This window comes from Lepeophtheirus salmonis, chromosome 13, assembly GCF_016086655.4.
Source record: "Lepeophtheirus salmonis chromosome 13, UVic_Lsal_1.4, whole genome shotgun sequence".
In the NCBI taxonomy this organism is placed as follows: Eukaryota; Metazoa; Arthropoda; class Copepoda; order Siphonostomatoida; family Caligidae; genus Lepeophtheirus; species Lepeophtheirus salmonis.
Genome location: NC_052143.2, coordinates 16,565,965 through 16,574,649, shown reverse-complemented (window position 1 = coordinate 16,574,649; position 8,685 = coordinate 16,565,965). Strand labels below are relative to the sequence as shown.

Below are 8,685 nucleotides of genomic sequence, written 5' to 3'. Positions count from 1 at the left end.
CACTTACCACCAGATTTTTTAGTTCAGCAGGCTGAGGTCCGGACTTTTAAGTCACCAGAATTTAATTTAGTAGTCATTAAGAATACTCCTACAACACTCCATACGGAATTGTTGATACTTTATGAGTCAATAATAGTCTCTCTTCTTACGAGTATAGTATTGAAAACTTTTAGACAAAGTAGACCAGTCTAAGGGCTTATTTTTTGCCAACTTGACGATGAAAATACACAGGTTTACCTCAAAAAGTATTTGGCAGCATCGTGGATTATTTTGAGTGGCCTAACACTTGGAGGGCGATCCTGGAGTCCGATCCCATTTTTAAAATGCTTACAAATACGGTAAATGGTGTGGCGGTTGACCCTGAGCTGATTGACGATGTATGAGTTATGGCCGGTGCAGATCAAAGTTGCAATCCCTACGATTTTTTTCCCCATCTTTCCCCAGAAGTAAGATATATTTATTTGCAATATTAAGTTTGAAACATAAAACCAATAGGTTTTTATTAATGAGTCGATCTTTATTATTGAAACTCCTCCGATATCTCAATTTACAGCTAAAGAGGTGGTGCAGGATTTATTACTCCGAATAAGAAAAAACATATATTAGAATAAGTTATATATGTAGCTCCTTTCTGTATACCTGCTCCCAGAAGGGCTCAACTTGATCTTGTTTATCAAAATAATTGAACCCCAACAGCACGCTACCTATTATTACCACATATTCATGTTGAATTTTTCTAAAGCATTAAACATATTATGTAAGTCCATCAGATACTTTTATATTACACGTTATCAGTATACACTTGGGAATAAAAGGAAGGTGTTTTATTCTCATAACAGTCGTTTACATAAAAAAATATTAATATCTTAAGATTGTATTATAACTTACTCTTTGGTTTAATGCATCATTAAAACCAAATTTAAATGGACAATTATAAACAAATGGAATATTATTTTGAAAAATATCCTTATTTAAAAGTTCTTGAACACAAAGACTATAAAGACTATTACTCCTTAGGAAAGAATATATTTTTATATTTTTTTAAGATTAACAAAGTTCCTTTGTTTAACCACTAATGGATATCAAATATAGGTACAAAAAATATTTTTTTTCATTACTTAGACCATATTAACATTCTAAAATGGATTAATATTAAAATAGCCCGATGTTTTTCCAATTCTTCTCTATGTAAAAACGACAGAGTCTACTTTATTCAATAGAGTATATTTATTTCTGGAATGGGGTCGATCCTATATTTATCGGGTGTGGTCAATATATATAAATAAGATTAATCAATTGATCCAAATCATGTTTAAAAATTTAATATTTCAAGCTTATTATTATATTATTTTTGTACTGTGTGGTCGAAAATCACGTCGAAGCACAAAATATCCAACTTACAAAACGTCAAACGAACAAAACGTCGAAGCTACAATTTTTATAAGGCTATTTCGAAAAAAAAAAATTATGGAACAAAGAGATCTGAGTGTAAGATGAGAATTCAGCTCGTCTTGCATCAGTCCTTATTTATTCGGTACAGCCCAGTCTTAGGACTAGTCCTATCGGTCTTTAGATCTGTCCATCATTGGGACCGTTCGTTAAGACTGTCGTTCATTGGGGCGGTCCTAATAGCTGTTGGTCCTTAACTGTAAGTCCTTGTAATTTATCCCAAAAATGTCACCGGTTTATTAAGCCAAATAAGATAGGTATATGAGATATATATTAATATTTTTGCACATATTTTGCAAAAAATGTCTTTTTTATCATAATACAATATCATAAGAACCTAATTTATTGGTACTAAGTAACATAATATATTCTGTTATATAATAAAATAATCAATAATAGAAAAAACACTCTCAATGATGTCACAAGGGATCGATTGTTCCTTCTTTAAGGACCCGACAAGTGGAATTGGACTGGACTCCGGTCTTGGGTCCTAAATATTAGTTATTTTTAACATTCAAAAGACAGCTTTTAAAATTTCTTTACAATATGTACTTTAGTTTGTGAGTTATTCTGCAAAGTCTGACGCTACTTTTGTTATTTCCAAAACAATGAGCCAAAAACAATTATGTGTTTTAATTTTACAATGTTTTGTGATGGGGAAAAATACTGTTTAAACTAAGACAACTGCTTAAAACTTGTCATCAAGACTCTGCTCTATATAGCGAATAAAATTAAGTATAAAAAATTCAAAAATTGTAAAATAAATAATCAATAATAATAATTAAAAAAAAACAATTTTCAACAAAAAAAAATGTTTTTTTTTTTAAATTTACTAAACCCGGGACTTTTCAGCTCATGTGTTATGGTTAACCGAAAAAAGGATTTTTTTAAAACGTAAATATACACTAATTGTTTACAATGTCATCTCTTTGTTTTTGCATTTTCCTCATAAAAGTTGTGCGTACTACATTTTTTACGTTCGACAATTTGCCCTTCTACGTTTTGTCTTATGACGTTTTTTCCTAGTACCATTTTATTCCACTATAGTCTTTTCTGATGGAGGTTATAAAGAAAGCGTGTTCTATATTTTAGCTCATTTATATCATTTTGGTATGAATTTGGTACTTTCATGATGAAAAAATTGACTAATTTCTGGCAGCATTTTGTACCATCCCGATTTTAAGGTTATGTATCAAATATCGTAATTTCATTGTTGAATTGCTATTAATCACCACAAAAAAAAAAATTATTATATACTTATGTATCTCTTTCTTTATCTCAATTTAGTAGATAATGATATGATAATACTGATCTTAGGGATTATTTACTATGTATTAGGGTAATACTTGAATACAAATTTGTGAAATATTTTCCTGCAACCATGAAAGAGGATCATACATTCACCCAAGAGACCATTCTGAAATATCATATAGAATCAAAGAATATATCTTCACTTAATCTCTTATATAAATATAATTTCCCATTTCCAATTACTTAAATTGAACATAATAATTGGGTTATAACTAAGTTTCTAATACTCCTCCAGCCAATGGCATACGCCACATATTTTTTTTCAAAGGGTCTCGCATGTATCCATAAGTTATTTTTAAAGTGGTATTTATTTGATTTATACATATTATTTATATATTTATACATAAATTACTGAGTGCCTTGAACAAGTTAATATTATGTGTACACTACTAAAAGGAAATAATTCCCACAGATCCTGATGATATTAAAAGAAGGCGATTTTTCCGTCCAGCAAGTTTTATTAACGGCTTATTTTCCACGTGGTAAATTTTCATATGGGAAGTTTTCCATTAAGCGAGTAATCCAGAGCAAATTTTTCTAAGGCAAACTTTCATAGATCCTTATTTTAATTAATTTTAGCCGACATATGACATAGTTCCCCTGTGTGTAACTCTTTCCAAATTATCTACATTTTCTTTTATACAATGAAATTTTCATAAGTTTAACAGAAAGGATAAGGTATGATCTTTAATATATGAACGATTTATAAAGGATTAAAAAAATATATATATGGATAAGATTTTGAGGCGAAAATCTTGGGACTTAAATACATGCTCAGAAGTTAATATTATAATCTTTTAAGGTTTTTTCATTACAAAAGCCAATAAACTTAATATTTGGATCAGAGTCTTTTTAAATAAAACATTTATTCACAATTTTAGTTGGGTTGAATGGAGTCATTTCTCAAATTGACCCAAAACTAATGTAAATAGAGGCATTGTTCAATTATTTTTAAGGAGAGTAATTCGATTTTTTTTTTTTTGTAAAAGTAAATTTTTTTAAATTATACTTATACAGAGTAGAGACTCAAAGACGAGCATTAGTAAATTTTTGTTTAATCAAGAAAAAGAACTCAAAACGAATTTGTAATATCTTTAAATAATATATTTAACAATGTGGTTTATTCAATATGTCCTCACTTACAAACAATAACAGTCTCGAAACGCCGTCGAACAGATTGGTAGCTTTTGACGATGAACACCGAGTACATGGCGTACTACGCTTTCATGATGGCAGCTCTGAGCGAATCCAAATTAGAATAACAGGTGCAGTAGATACTTTTCTCTAAGACATTCGAAACTTCAAAGTCCAGTAAGTGATATCAGGAGGCCAGGGTAGAAGTCAACCATCTTTTAGCCACATAAGTTTTGGTTCTTCTTGACTGTATAGTTACTATATTATACTTCTTGATGAGGTAGGCAGTCTGGATTGAGATTCCAATAGTCTAAGCAGCCTTCTTAGAACTTACACTGGCGCGGATGAGATCTGACACGATTTGTTTTTTTTGTGATTGTGCCTATATTCTTAACGCTAAGAATATATGAGAAAATCAAAACTGAAACAAAAAAAAATATTTCAGCTGTCGTTTTGTTGCGTAATAAAACATCATAGTTATAAATAATAACAATTAAATTAAATTAAATTGCAAGCTTTTGGTTCCCACTCTTTAGGAAATTATTGTCAATTGTCGTTCAGTTTTTAGTGAATATTTATTGTTTTCACGAATTAAAGACGTCTGGATACGAGGAAAATAGCAATGTTTTTCAATTTACTTTTTTTTATAATGGAACTTATAATAATTCAAGCGAATGATGCATTTATATTCCTCACAATAAATTGAATTTCATATATTTAATTCACGTTTAATTTAATCTGATTTATATCAAATAGTAAACAATCAAAGATTTTTTTTTATGTAATTTTATTTAATTTACTATACATGAATATATGTATCACTTGTAATATATATTAGCGTATAAAATTATATATTTACTATTATATGTAAAATCATCTTTCGAGAAAGTATTTTAACAAGAAGAAAAAGTCGGAATGACAATGGAAATTTAATTTATCTTTCCATATAAAAACTCACATTAATTAAATTATGTACAATACATATACATAATATATACTTTATTTACAAATTGAAAAGTGTCACCCTTCCCCTGACAATCAAACATTTAAAATGATATTTTGAAATGCTTGAATTATACAGGGTGCAACAAATATAACTTTCTTTTTTATAATGTGTGGCAATCAGGTGGTAGAAGTAGTAGCCTTATAAAAAAGGAATTTATCTTGCCTTACCCAATGTGTATAGCACATCGTTACCTTTATTGTATAACACAACCTTTCTATCAAAAAGGAAAACGAAAAAAGCCGCGAAATCATCTGGTAATAAGTCAAGCATAACAGACTATCATTTTAAAATGACTTCTTATATTTTATTTTTTTAAATGAACTACATAATTCCATTATATATTTCATAATATTATAATCCTTTATAGTACTATTTGATACTGTATCATAATACTGTCCCATCCTTAGACACATCTCTCATCAATGATGTGAAAAAAATAGATAGCTATACATTTTTATAAGATAGCGAATTTTTTTTCATTGAAATAAGAAAGAAAATGGTTAACATATTTATAACTAAAGAGGGGATTTTTGTAAAGAAAAAACTAAGTATAGTAATTAAAAAAGGAAAAACGGCCTTAGGGTGTGCTCTTTCTTCATTTTGGTTCATTGTTTAATACTTTTCTACTGGAAGAATTTTTACTTATCTTTGTTATAAATTTAGTTAAAAATGCAAAATGCATAAGTACATATGAATGTAAATAAAATAATAACATTTTCCTGCACTAATGCTATTTTAAATGTGGAAAGTTCTTTTTAAAGTAAATGGATTAGGTTAAAAAATGATTTATAATTGTACAAAAAACATTGAAGAAAAGATTTTTACCCCGAATGTTGCAGGTGGTTTCGGGTACCAGCGATACTTAAGTAACTACTAAGAGCCCCTACAGCCCCCCCAATTGTACCCCGAATGTTGGGGGTATTTTGGGTACCGCTGGGTCCAAAATGGGATTCAACCCACCGCCAATACTTGAAGAAACTACTAAGAGCCCCTCCCCACCATCCCCCAACTGTACCCCGAAGGTTGGGGGTGTTTTCGGGTACTTACGGGTCCCAAAATGAGATGCAACTTACCGCCTAAACTTGAAAAAACAATTAAGAAATCCTCCCTCCCGTATCGGCGGTGGGTTGCACCCCGTTTTGGGACCTAGGGGTACCTGAAAACACTCCCAACATTCGGTATACAATTTGCGGATGATGGGGGGTTCTTAGTAGTTTCTTCAAGTATCGGCGGTGGGTTGCCTCCTATTTTGGGGCTCGGAGGTATCCAAAAAAAAACCTAACATTGGGGGTATAATTGGGGAATTGTGAGGGGGGCTCATAGTAGTTTCTTCAAGTATCGGCAGTGGGTTGAATCCCATTTTGGACCCAGCGGTACCCGAAATACCCCCAACATTCGGGGTACAATTGGGGGCATTAAGGGTTTCTTAGTAGTTACTTAAGTATCGCCAGTACCCAAAAAAAGCCCCAACATTCGGGGTATAAAATGACAATTCGTAAAGTCTATGTCCCGTTTTCTCATAAATTTATACGAAATGTCCTCATACATTTGGTAATAGGTAACTTTACCTAATACCAAAGTTGATAATCCTGTAGAGAAAAACACGTGCAAGAAGAAGGGGGGAGAGAAAGACTTATGGTACCACTGTTTAAAATACTGATGTGATTATCATCTGCCTCTTTATTATGATTTTTGAGGGTTTAATGAAAGTATTTATTAGCCAAATGTTTAATGAAGATATAATACGTATGTATAATTGACTTAGACGTTTTTTATCCGTTACAGTAGATTTGAAAACGTCACACTCCATGAAATTGTAATTCATTATGAACCATATTCTCAGAATAATAACTAATGAAACGACAAAGTAGAGTATTTCGAAATATATTTGAAGTTTAAAGTTTAAAAAAGAAGGATTGAATTAAATATAATCTACATACTAAAAAATAAACCATCATACATTTATGCAAAATATACAAAATTAAACAATTAGAATCATAATAGTTAATAATAACAATAAATTATAAATACAGAATATTGAAATAATAGATTGATCCAAATAATATTTTCTTGTTCTGACATCGGACTTCAGTTAAATATGTCATAACTTTAGGTTGCTAAACACAAACCAGACGTGGAGTTCAATCAAAAAGATCATCACCCCTTTTTCTTCATGTGGAAGTTGCTATATACAGTTGTGCACAGGATAGATATATCTCTACCCATAAGATCTAAATAATTATTAATACTAAAGTAAATGTCAAAATTATAAAATTAGACAATAAATATACTAATAAAAAAATGTTAGAATTAAATCCATTGTAAAGGTTTAGAGTAAAAGCTAATTATGTAGTAATGTCCGGAGACTTATAAGAGCATCAAAATATATTTCTCCCCCCCCCCTTGTTATTTATGCTTATATAACAACATACTATTATCATGAAGGATACACACAATTGCTAATTATAATACTACACCCAATGTTGTGACCATTTAAGCCGTTGTTTTTGCCTTTTTATGAGTTTTCTGAACACCATTTCTTGGAGTTTATCAACCATAAGTAATCCTTAAGTGATAAAAAAGTTATATTTATTGACTATGTAATAATGGAAAAACTGATGATCATACGTAAGTATTTAAGTGAAGAAACTTGTGTCAGATAAACTAGTTGTGAACCATCCAAAGCTACTATCCCCGTTGTTGTGGCCATTTAAGCAGTTGTTTTTGCTATTTAATGAGTTGTGTACCATTATTCTTGATATTTTTAGCCAAAATAAAATCATATTTTATGGTTAGATTTGAAAAAAATGAATACTTACTGTTGGATGATACAAAATTCAGAGTTCAATTTCGAAATTAGTAAATATTTTGTACTTGTTACTGATACCTTTGATCGTAATTTGGTACGGATGACTCAAAACCTGCTGAAAATTATCTCAACTTCACAATTTACAATAGGGGTATTTCTATAAATTACATCATTACCAACATCCTCCAATAACTTAATGATGGTTCTTCGGCAAGGGATAGGTTTACCCGTGTATTTCACCATAAATTTTTTGAATGTATATGGTTAGCAATGGATAAGATTACATGCAATAAGCATCTTTGTGAGATCAGAGTTAAAGTATGACTTGATGTATTCATCATTAACTTGATTTTATAGATGAATATCCATCTTCTTGATATGAGATGTAGATAATGAGTGGCGTTTAATTCTAGACAGGGGACTAGAGGTACATTTATATCGACAAATCCTACAAGCCATCTGTTTCCCCTCCGGTAACTAAATTCCTGGGCCTCCATTTCCAGAAATCCTAACAGAAGGAGATGTTATTTTAGGCATTTTATTCAGTTCTCTATCTACTATCAGTATTCAATATTATATTAGTATTGAATAATAAAGGTGAGAATTGATAACGTTCTTGATAGAGGAGGATGTATTTTATTTTAGTCACGGGACAATAATACCATAAGTATTTCTTCCATTCTCCTTGCACGCTTTTGTATCCTTAGCAAAATTATCAACCTTACCTATTACCTATTTTACAAGCTTAAAAGCATTGCACAATTTTGTGATCAGATATACCAGAAAAAAACATGAAATTTGAAACGCCAGATTTTGTTGTTACATCCTGCATATATACCAGGAGGGATCAACAAGAAATTGTTTTCCTGACCTTTTCGAAACGTAGTATGGGATTATAATGTAACTTACTACTTATTTTATTTATCAAAAATAATAAATAATGAAGTAGCCATGATGTATAAAGTGAGACGAGGAA

General features: G+C 30.5%; 1 long non-coding RNA gene across 1 annotated transcript; it reads right to left on the bottom strand.

The window, feature by feature from the left end:
• Positions 1-6,768: 6,768 nt before the first annotated feature.
• On the bottom strand, positions 6,769-8,439 carry LOC139907004 (uncharacterized). The gene is made up of 2 exons (XR_011783295.1): positions 7,529-8,439; positions 6,769-7,466 (listed from the first exon to the last, which is right to left on the bottom strand). It is a non-coding gene; the product is annotated as an uncharacterized lncRNA (long non-coding RNA).
• Between the last annotated feature and the right edge of the window lie 246 nt (positions 8,440-8,685).